Source organism: Eubalaena glacialis, chromosome 17, assembly GCF_028564815.1.
Source record: "Eubalaena glacialis isolate mEubGla1 chromosome 17, mEubGla1.1.hap2.+ XY, whole genome shotgun sequence".
In the NCBI taxonomy this organism is placed as follows: domain Eukaryota; kingdom Metazoa; phylum Chordata; class Mammalia; order Artiodactyla; family Balaenidae; genus Eubalaena; species Eubalaena glacialis.
This window is the reverse complement of record NC_083732.1, coordinates 27,499,890-27,512,277: the sequence shown is the minus strand read 5'-3', so window position 1 is coordinate 27,512,277 and position 12,388 is coordinate 27,499,890.

Genomic DNA, 12,388 nt, shown 5'->3' with positions numbered 1-12,388 from the left:
GCCCCAGGAAGTGACCTCACTTCCCAGGCAATAGAGCTAAACAGAACCTGGAACCTGGGTAACCAGGCATCCACATCCTATAGGAGCCCCTTACCCAACTCACTTGGTTGGAAACATGTTCTGCTATGTCCCAATATGCTGAGGCAATGGCTTCAGGAAAGGTCACAGTCAGAGTGTCCTCCAACACTGTCGACTTTGGGTCAGGTCTCACCCGAAAGGCCTTTGGCCATTTGCCTGGAGGAACCCAAAGGTAACACAAAGAGCCCCAGGCCAGGCCAGCCCAGGCCAGGCCACCACTCTGATCCCACCTGGATAGCCCTATGTCCCTTCCTTGGATGTGTGGAGGTGGGGATTTCTGTGGGGTGGGTCTGCCTCAAACAAGAGCAGGGTGATGAGCAGTCAGAAGTCTCGTAGGCTGTTCATGTCCACACCCCAGGTCAAAGCTGCCTGAGCAGGATGTAGAGAGGTTTATTCCAAGCCCTCTAGGTGTATCTCTTTCCTCCCAGGTGGATATCTGAGCAGACACAGTTCTGTGCCTGACCTAGGAGCAGTAGGCCGAGTGGGCAGAAGAAGCTGTGATAATGGCCCAGCAGGGCTCTGATACCTCCGGGCCAGGCCAGCTTCTGGTCACTGTCATTGCAGAGACCCACATTGGAGATTGGCAAGGAGCTCATTGATGGTGACACCCAACCCATCTCCCTGAGTGAGGGGCCGCGATGCCACACTGCCAACAAGGGCCAGTGCAGGCTCCAGGTGAGTGTGGCCATGGAGGGTTCTGCAGAACCAGGACCCAGAGGTAAATGGGAAAGGCCTCCTGCCCAGACACCACCCAGGCCACTCCCCAAGGTCCAGTCCCGGGCTTCCACAGAGCTGAGTATACCCGGCTCTGACCTGGAGCATCATGTCAACATTCCCCTGAGGCAGCTGGAGGACCTGGAGCCCACCAAGGAAGAGCACAAAGGTGAGAAGGCTAGGAGTCAGTGCATATGATTGTGTGGGGAGGGGTGAGTGTTGAGCCACACAAGAAGGAGTCACCAGAGGCTGGTGTTGGGCCCTCAGACCACCCATTGGGTGGACAGTAGTCAGAGAAGACATCGTGTTGTGAGTTGCTGGATTGGGAATTCTCTGGAAAGCTCAGGGAAGATTTCTGTCCTTGGAAAGGCACATGGAAAGGCAAGCATGTAGGTAATCTTTTCTTCTCTCACAGCTCCAGTACTGCCCCAGGAATTAAAACTGGCTCCACCTCCAAGATCTATCTGTTCAGAGGTATTAGGTACAGGTGCAGGACCCAGGGACAAACTTAAGGGAAATTCAAACCTAAGGAATATCCTGCAGTAGATGCCCAGCCAAAGGAGGATTTACCACTCCGGCAGGAAGAACCTGAACATGCGCCTGCAGGAGACTAAGAGTCAAAATACACCACCCCCTCTGGGAAGACCTGCACCTGCTTTTGCAGGAGACCCAGATGCAGATGATGATTTACCACCCCCACAGGGAAAGCCTGCACCTGCTTTTGCAAAAGACTCAGATCCAGATGAGGATTTACCACCACTGCAGGGAGAACCTGCACTTGCTTTTGCAGGAGACCCAGAGCCATTTCTGGAAACACCATCCCCAGGGGCAGAGCCAGCTCTGCAACCACCATCACTGTCTGTTCCTGATGTATACCATCAACACTCTCCCCCACCCGAAATTGACTTCCCTTCCCCTGTTGTTGTTTTCATTTGTAATTTTGTTGTTTTCTTTCACATTGTTTATGGCATTTTGCACTTTGGTTTTTAAGTTGAAAGTAATAAAATTCATGTTCTTTCAATTTCAAATTGTGCAATTCAGGAGCATTAAGTATATTCACAACGCTGTGCAACCATCACCACTGTCCAGTTTCAGACTCTTTCATCCCCCCTCACAAATGAAACCCTGTATTCAAAGCATGCACACCCTGTTCCTCCCTCTTCCAGCCCCTGACCACCCCTAATCCTCTTTCTTTCTCTGTTTCTTTACCTGTTCTGATTATGAGACTGACACACTGCCCACTGGTCTAAGAAGGCACTCTTTATCTATTCTGGATGTTTCCCATCAATGAAATCATACAAAAGGAGGCTTTTTGTGTCTGCCCACATATTTTAAGAGGGGACTTGTGAATTCTTGTTTTTATTTTCATTTGAAATAGCATTTTGTTATTTGAAAGGGAAGTCCAGATGGATTAAAGATGACATGTACAAAATGAAGCCCTTTTAGTAATGATGTACCAAATCTTGGGGTAGACAATGCTGTTCTAAGTGTGACACCCTAGCCAGAAGACAGAAGGGAAATGCTGAGCTCTTCCTGTAGTACAAAAAACAAACAAACTAAACTAAACCAAGAAAAACAGCTGGAAAGACAAACCACAATGCAAACTGGAAAAGCATTCCTCATAACCCAAGGCCAGAGAAAGATCTAATATCCCTGTGGCCCCAAAACCCTCTTGAAAATCAGTGTTCTGAAAAGAAACAGAACAAACACATCTAATTCCAATGAGAGGCAATGCACATGGCCAGTATATCTTAGAGACTGCTTGACCTCTCAGATGAGAACACATACAAATGTAAACACTGCGGTGACAACATTGGTCATCATCACAATGGTAGGTGTTTAGTCTGGTGACAACCAGCCCTGGTGACAACATGAGGGAGCAGAGGCCCCAGCAGATCCCCTAAAGGGAAGAGTGAATGGACATTCCTCCCTGGGAGAACAGTGTGCAGGACCCATCAAAGTTCCACAGGTGCATCCCTTTCCTAGCAGTGCTGATCCTTAGAGTTGATCCCACTACAATTCTTGCACAATTTTTCCTGTCAGCGTAGACGCCGACCCTCGGCTTCCCAAAGCCAAAGCCCCAGTGGTGCCTGAGGAGACAGAACTCCTTTCATCTGTGCACACAGCCAAGTCCACAGTGGAATGTGTATGTGCTGTGGGTCAGAGAGGTGGGCTCAGTGCCCCCCTGTGTTCAGTGCGGGGAGTGCAGGCCACACCTCACACTTCACTGGACACATTGCTGCTCCCTGCTAGCAGAACTGCTGAATCCATTAAACCGTGGAAATTCAAACTGAAATGGAGCCAAATATCCCATAAGGTCTCCAAAATAGTTCAGGAACAATGAATTGGAAACCACATGGGATGAAATGAATATAGATGCAAACTTGACAACTTACACCAAATTCACTCAAAATTATTCATAGACACATTTTAAATGCAAAACTTCTCAAAATTTTAGAAGAAAACATAGCAGAAAGTGGACATGAACTCTGAGTCTTAACACACAACACAAAAAGGCAATCCACAAAGAAAAAAAAAGGGAATACCATGGACTTTATGAAATTAAAGATTTCTATTCTGTGAAAGACCTTATTCAGAAAAGCAAAAGACAAGTTACAAACTGGGAGACAAGTATGTGCAAACACATATCTAATAAGGGATTTGTCCCAAAATATACAAAGAACACTAACAAATAATCTCATTAAAAAGAGGGAAAGATCTGAAGGGACACCTGGCTAAAGAAGGTACATAGATAGTATACAAAATTATGCCCAGGACCGAGGGACAGAAAATCAATGGTGCAGTTCAACTACCTGAGTCATGTGTGATCCTGGACTACTCCTGTCCTTCCTGGAGACCTCAGAGAGATGGAGAGGAAGGAAGGGGAAGAGGGCCAGTTATGTTTACACCTAACTCTAACCCTGACCATACTCACCACTCTCATTCACCATGGTCTAAGAAGTCCCAGCCATAATAAGTAAATGAAAAAAAAAGTTGAACAAATAATTTTAAAATTTTTATGGGAACACAAAAGACCCTGAATAGACAAAACAATCTTGAGAAAGGAGAACAAACCTGGAGGTATCACACGTCCTGATTTCAAACTATACTACAAAGCTACAATCATCAAAATGGTATGGTACTGGCACAAAAACAGACACATAGATCAATGGAACAGAAAAGAGAGTCCAAAAATTAAACCACACCTATGTGTTTAATTAATCTATGACAAAGGAGGTAAGAATATACAATGAAGAAAAGACAGCCTCTTCAAGAAAGGGTGTTGGGAAAACTGGACAGTTACAGGCAAAAGAATTAATCTGGACTACTTTCTCACATTATATACAAGAATAAACTTAAAATGGATTAAAGGATTTAAATGTAGACCTGAAACTATAAAATTCCTAGAGGAAAACATAGTATCATCTTTGATATTGGTTTTAGCAATATTTTGGGTGGGTATGTCTCCTCAGGAAGGGAAGCAAAAACAAAATTAAACAAATGGGACTACATCAAACTAAAAAGCTTTTGCCAATGCAAAGGAAATAATCAACAAAACATAAAGGCCGCCTACTGAATGGGAGAAGATATTTACAAATGATATATCTGATAAGGGGTTAATATCTAAATTATACAAAGAACTCATACTATTCAATATCCAAAAAACAAGCCTTATTAAGAAATGGGCAGAGGACCTGAGTAGACTTTTTTTCCAAAGAAGACCATACAGATGGCCAACACATACACAAAATCCTTAGTATCACTGCAAATCAAAAGCATAATGAGATAGCATCTCACACCTGTCAGAATGGCTACTAGTAAAAAGATAACAAATAGCAAGTGAGGTAATAGAGTTCAGTAAAACTCTTACACTATATATATGTTAGACAATACTGGATAAGACCACATAGCCATAAATATTATAGTGTGGGCAAGGATGTGGGAAAATGGGAACCCTCCTGTAATGTTGGTGGGAATGTGAATTGGTGCAGTCACTATGGAAAAACTATATGGATGTTCTTTAAAAAAATTAAAAACAGAACTACAGTATGATCCAGCAGTTTCACTCGTGGGTATTTTTCCAAAAAAATCCCACAAAATATGGAATATTACTCAGTCATAAAAAAGAATGAAATCATGCTTTTTGTAACAATATGGATGGACCTAGATGGTGTTATGCTTAATGAAATAAGTCATACAGAGAATGACAAATACTGCATGATTTTACTTATATGTGGAGTCTAAAAGAACAAAACAAATGAATAAACTTTACAAAATGGAAACAGAGTCATAGATAACAAAGAACTAACAGGTGGTTGCCAGAAGGGAGGGATATTGGCGGATGACTGAAATAGGTGAGGGAGATTAAGAGGTACAAACTTCCAGTTATAAAATAAATGAGTCATGGAGATAAAATGTACAGCCTGTGGAATATAGTCAATAATCATGTAATATATTTGTATGGAAACAAAGATGGTCAAAAGGTACGAACTTTCAATTATAAGATAAATAAATACTAAGGATATAATATACAACATGATTAATATCATTAACACCAGTGTATGTTATATATGAAAGTTTTTAAGAGAGTAAATCCTAAGAATTCTCATTACAAGGAAAAAATATTTTTCTTTTTATTTTATTTCTATATGAGACGTTGAATGTTCACTAATCTTATTGTGATAATCATTTCATGATGTAAGTCAGTCTAATCATTATGCTGTATGCCTTAAACTTACACAGTGTTGTCTGCCAATTATATCTCAATAAAAGTAGAATGGGGCTTCCCTGGTGGCGCAGTGGTTGAGAATCTGCCTGCCAATGCAGGGGACACGGGTTTGAGGGCTGGTCTGGGAGGATCCCACATGCCGTGGAGCAACTAAGTCCGTGAGCCACAATTACTGAGCCTGTGCATCTGGAGCCTGTGCTGCGCAACAAGGGAGGCCGCGATAATGAGAGGACCACGCACCGCGATGAAGAGTGGCCCCCACTTGCCGCAACTAGAGAAAGCCCTCACACAGAAACGAAGACCCAACACAGCCATAAATAAAAAATAAATAAATTAAAAAAAAATTAAAAGTAGAAGAAAAAAACCTTCCAAATCTGATAGGCTATCTTTATGTAGATAAGCATAAAAAATAAAATAAAACAACAACAATATCAACCTGGAACAATTAATATATCATATTTGACAAGGTGTGATGTGGTCAGCTTCAGTCTTTCTGGGGACAGCTACTATAACTGTAGATTTGTCAATATAATTGTCCCTTAACAAGACTGAAAGGTGTTTGTAAGCATCTGATATGATGAATTTGAGGCTCATTTCTGAGTAAGTTATTTGCAAACTATGCTTTCCTGGTATAAAAATATATGTATAAGACATGATAAAATTAAAAAAGAATTATCATTATCAGAGTTTGAAATAAAGTGATGAACATTTCCTTCCATAGGCTACAGAAATTCATGACCAGGCATTTAAAAATGCTATTTGAAGTATTTCATGACTATCACCCTAAACCCAGAACACCTTAGTTTGGTATCTATGAGCTGTGAAATGTGGCTTCACGTCTCCATATTCTCTTGCTTAATCTGTAAAAATATTTATTGCATATTTAAATTATACCAGGTGCTCTGCCAAATGCTTCTCTTTCATGAATTGATTTTATCTTATTTAAAAAAAAAACAGGAAAAATATACTATCAAGCTTCTTTTTAGTATCAAAATTGTTATACTATATATACGTTGTACAATTCTGCATAAGACCAGGTTTAAACCCAAGTAATCTAACTCCATGGACCTTGTAATTATGCTTAATTGGTAATCGATATTTTGCCTCCAGAAGGATACTATACAATTTTGCTTTCATTATTCACAGTAGTGGTGAAGGGAGATGCAGAATTGTGAGGTGGGTGGGAGAGGGGAGAATCTGTAAGTGTTTATTTCTAGAGTGAGGTCAGATTTGAGATGAAAAGAGAAAGCATGAACTTCTTCTGCAGGTATAAAAATGTCAGGGAAAGGCAATTTATCGTGGAGCTCATTTGTTAGACATTGTGCTAGCTCCTTAAAATGTGCCATTTCATTTAATCTGCAAAACCAGATAAGGTGAGTATTAACATTTCTATTTTAACCTGAAGAAGCTAAAGTTTAGAGAAGTGATGTGGACTCCCAAAGTCAAACACTTTGTTTGAGAACTTGGGCATTAGTAGTTAATAGTTGATTAGATCATTAAAATAATCTGTCCTTAACCTTTCCACTCATGATATTGAGATAGTTTCAAGGCTGCCAAATCTGTACTAGGCGACCTGTCTGTAATGTACTTTCTTTTTGGCTCAATGTTCTTGTAGGTTGTTCTTATGTGCTGATTGTATTGTCAGCAGGGAATTGGGGAACAAATGTCACTGAGAGTGGGAAGAGGAATGGGTTTTGCCTTGCCCATTCCTCCCTAGGAAAGATACTGCTTGCTTAAATCACAATGAGGGTAATGATATCTCATTTCACTTTTATGTGTACCACACAGAGTACCATGCGTGAGGCAGCTCCAAATGCACGCATTTGAAAGTTATCAGTAAAAAAAGAATGTAAGTTTAAAGACAAATATAACTTTGATTTCACAGTGACTGTTTTCATTGCTGAGCTTATGATATTTTCAGAAGTCTTGGTGAGTAACTAATTAGATTTTATAAGAAAGTTGAGCAGTTTGAGATAGCTAGGATTTAGTTTATAGATGTTATTATTGTTCTCATTCTTTCTGATAAAGGATTAATTTCATGGTATGAGAATAATATAATTGTTTATGATCAGATAAATATTCTAAGCATATGTTTGTTAGCCTTCTCACTGAATCCTGCTATTATCTTGAATTTAAATTAGCCAAGAAGAATCAGTACTTTTTTCTTCCATAAAATGTACCTACATTTTTTCTTTTACCTCCTTAATGGTAAAAACTTCTCTCTAGCAGTCGCAAATCTAAATTTAGAATTATACACACCAAAGAAATTTATTAGTTCTTTTTTTCTTTCTTGGAAATTTTATCACTTCCCCCAACTTCATATTTTCTCCCTTTTTTTACGCTAACAAAAATTCCTTGTTTTTGTGTAGTTCACTACTATCCATTAAAATAAAAAATCCTAAACTTGAAGATGTACCAGTACTATGAAGCTCTGCATTAGAATGCTTTTGGACATTATCATATTATGATTTTATAAATGATATTTTATCATACATTAATTATTAAGATGAATATACTCTGATGTATGAAGCCAATTTTCCCTCAGTTTATCATCAGTTAATGGTGCATTAGCATACAATGTTTTGATCCTACTGTCTTAAAATTATTAACACAGCTTTCAACAGTGAATAATCTTTCAATATTAATCTCCACAGTGAAAGCAAGTTTTTATATGTTCATTGTATCAGTGAGGACCCTCAGGCTGAAAGGAATTCTATAACTATTTTAGGGTGGTGACATTAAATCAGTGTAAAATTTATCAAGACAACCAATAAGCCTTCCATATTTCTCACCATAGTATTAATGTCACTGGAACTAGACATTTTGCTAAGATATTTATCTTCAAAACTATTTTATAGTAAAGTCTTTTTAAAGATATTAAGCATTTTTGTTAAATATATATATTATATGTGAATATGTTATTTATGGTTCGGCTCATAAATATGCAGGAAACCACTTGATATTAAGTTCCTTTTTTTTTACAAGAAATTGCTTTAAATGTTTATTGTTTCACATATTTAATTAATCTAACTGACTGTGCATTATTGTGTGTTTTATTATTCAAATTTTATTTTATTTTTTTATAGAGCAGGTTCTTATTAGTTATCTATTTTATACATATTAGTGAATATATGTCAATCCCAATCTCCCAATTCATCTCACCACCACCACGACCCCCTGACACTCCCCCCCCCCTTGGTGTCCATATGTTTGTTCTCTACATCTGTGTCTCCATTTCTGCCCTGCAAACTGGTTCATTTGCACCATTTTTCTAGGTTCCACATATATGCGTTAATATACGACATTTGTTTTTCTCTTTCTGACTTACTTCACTCTGTATGACAGTCTCTACATCCATCCATGTCTCTACAATTGACTCAATTTCGTTCCTTTTTATGGCTGAGTAATATTCCATTGTATAAATGTACCACATCTTCTTTATCCATTCGTCTGTCGATGGACATTTATGTTGCTTCCATGACCTGACTATTGTAATTAGTGCTGCAATGAACATTGGGGTGCATGTGTCTTTTTGAATTATGGTTTTGTCAGGATATATGCCCACTTGTGGGATTCCTGGGTCATATGGGCATTTATTTTTAGATTTTAAAGGAACATCCATACTGTTCTCCATAGTGGCTGTATCAATTGACATTCCCACCAAAAGTGCAAGAGGGTTCCCTTTTCTCCACACCCTCTCCAGCATTTATTGTTTGTACATTTTCTGATGATGCTCATTCTAACTGGTGTGAGGTGATACCTCATTGTAGTTTTGATTTGCATTTCTCTAATGATTAATGATGTTGAGCAGATTTTCATGTGCTTATTGGCCATCTGTATGTCTTCTTTGGAGAAATGTCTATTTAGGTCTTCTGCCCATTTTTTGATTGAGTTGTTTGTTTTTTTAATATTGAGCTGCATGAGCTGTTTATACATTTTGGAGATTAATCTTTGTCTGTTGATTCATTTACAAATATTTTCTCCCATTCTGAGGGTTGTCTTTTCATCTTGTTTGTAATTTCCTTTGCTTTGCAAAAACTTTGAAGTTTCATTAGGTCCCATTTGTTTATTTTTGTTTTTTATTTCCATTACTCTAGGAGGTGGATCTGAAAAGATCTTGCTGTGATTTATGTCAAAAGAGTGTTCTTCTTATGTTTTCCTCTAAGAGTTTTATAGTGTCTGGTCTTACATTTATGTCTCTAATCCATTTTGAGCTTATTTTTTGTGTATGGTGTTAGGGAGTGTTCTAATTTCATTCTTTTACATGTAGCTGTCCAGTTTTCCCAGCACCACTTATTGAAGAGACTGTCTTTTCTCTATTGTATATCCTTGCCTCCTTTGTCATAGATTAGTTGACCATAGGTGTGTGGGTTTATCTCTGGGTTTCTATCCTGTTCCATTGATCTATATTTTTGTTTTTGTACCAGTACCATATTGTCTTGATTACTGTAGATTTGTACTACAGTCTGAAGTCAGGGAGCCTGATTCCTCCAGCTCCATTTTTTTTCCCTCAAGACTGCTTTGGCTATTCAGGGTCTTTTGTTTCTCCATACAAACTTTAAGATTTTAGGTTCTAGTTCTGTGAAAATGCCACTGGTAATTTGATAGGGATTGCATTGAATCTGTGGATTGCTTTAGGTAACATAGTCATCTTCACAATATTGATTCTTCCAATCCAAGAACATAGTATATCTCTCCATCTGTCTGTGTCATCTTTGATTTCTTTCAACAGTGTCTTATAGTTTTCTGAGTACACATCTTTTTCCTCCTTAGGTAAGTTTATTCCTAGGTATTTTATTCTTTTTCCTGCAATGGTGAATGGGATTCTTTCATTAATTTCTCTTTCAGATTTTTCATCATTAGTGTATAGGAATGCAAGAGATTTCTGTGCATTAATTTTGTATCCTGCAACTTTAACAAATTCATTGATTAGCTCTAGTAGGTTTCTGGTGGTATCTTTAGGATCCTCTAGGTATAGTATCATGTCATCTGCAAACAGTGACAGTTTTACTTCTTCTTTTCCAATTTGTATTCCTTTATTTCTTTTCCTTCTCTGATTGCTATGGACAGGACTTCCAAACCTATGTTGAATAATAGTGGTGGGAGTGGATATCCCTGTCTTGTTCGTGATCTTAGAGGAAATGCTTTCAGTTTTTCACCATTGAGAATGATGTTTGCTGTGGGTTTGTCATATATGGCCTTTATTATGTTGAGGTAGGTTCCCTCTATGCCCACTTTCTGGAGAGTTTTTTCAGAAATGGGTGTTGAATTTTGTCAGAAGCTGTTCCTGCATCTATTGAGATGACCATATGGTTTTTATTCTTCAATTTGTTAATATGGTGTATCACATTGATTGATTTGCATATATTGAAGAATCCTTGCATCCCTGGTATAAATCCCACCTGATCGTGGTGTATGATCCTTTTAATGTGTTGTTGGATTCTGTTTGCTGTTATTTTGTTGAGGATTTTTGCATCTGTATTCATCAATGATATTGGTTTATAATTTTCTCTTTTTGTCTTATCTTTGTCTGGTTTTGGTATCAAGGTGATGGTGGCCTCATACAATGAGTTTCGGAGTGTTCCTTCCTCTGCAATTTTTTGCAACAGTTTGAGAAGGATGGGTGATAGCTCATCTCTAAATGTTTGATAGAATTCACCTGTGAAGCCATCTGGTTCTGGGCTTTTGTTTGTTGGAAGATTTTTAATCACAGTTTCAGTTTTATTACTTGTGATTGGTCTGTTCATATTTTCTATTTCTTCCTGGTTCAGTCTTGGAAGGTTATACCTTTCTAAGAATTTGTCCCTTTCTTTCAGGTTGTCCAATTTATTGGCATAGAGTTGCTTGTAGTAGTCTCTTAGGATGCTTTGTATTTCTGTGGTGTCTGTTGTAACTTCTCCTTTTTCATTTCTAATATTTTTGATTTGATTCCTTTCCCTCTTTTTCTTGATGAGTCTGGATAAAGGTTTATCAATTTTGTTTATCTTCTCAAAGAACCAGATCTTAGTTTTATTGATCTTTGCTATCTTTGTTTCTATTTCATTTATTTCTGATCTGATTTTTATGATTTCTTTCCTTCTACTAACTTTGGGTTTTGTTTGTTCTTCTTTCTCTAGTTCCTTTAGTTGTAAGGTTAGGTTGTTTATTTGAGATTTTTCTTGTTTCTTGAGGTAGGCTTGTATTCCTATAAACTTCCCCCTTAGAATTGTTTTGCTGCATCCCATAGGTTTTGGATCATCGTGTTTTCATTGTCATTTGTTTCTAGGTATTTTTTGATTTCCTCTTTCATTTCTTCAGTGATCTCTTGGTTATTTAATGACGTATTGTTTAGCCTCCATGTGTTTGTGTTGTTTTACTTTTTTTACCATGTAATTGATTTCTAATCTCATAGCATTGTGGTCAGAAAAGATGTTTGATATGATTTCAGTTTTCTTAAATTTACCGAGGCTTGGTTTGTGACCCAAGATGTGATCTATCCTGGAGAATGTTCCATGTGCACTTGAGAAGAAAGTGTAATCTGCTGTTTTAGGATGGAATGTCATATAAATATCAGTTAAAACTATCTGCTCTATTGTGTCATTTAAAGCTTCTCTTTCCTTATTAATTTTCTGTCTGGATGATCTGTCCATTGGTGTAAGCAAGGTGTTAAAGTCACTCACTATTATTGTGTTACTGTCGATTTCCTCTTTTATAGCTGTTAGCAGTAGCCTTATGTATTGATGTGCTCCTATGTTTGGTGCATATATATTTATAATTGTAATATCTTCTTCTTGGATTCATCCCTTGATCATTATGTAGTGTCCTTCCTTGTCTCTTGTAATATTCTTTATTTAAAGTCTATTTAATCTGATATGAGTATTGCTACTC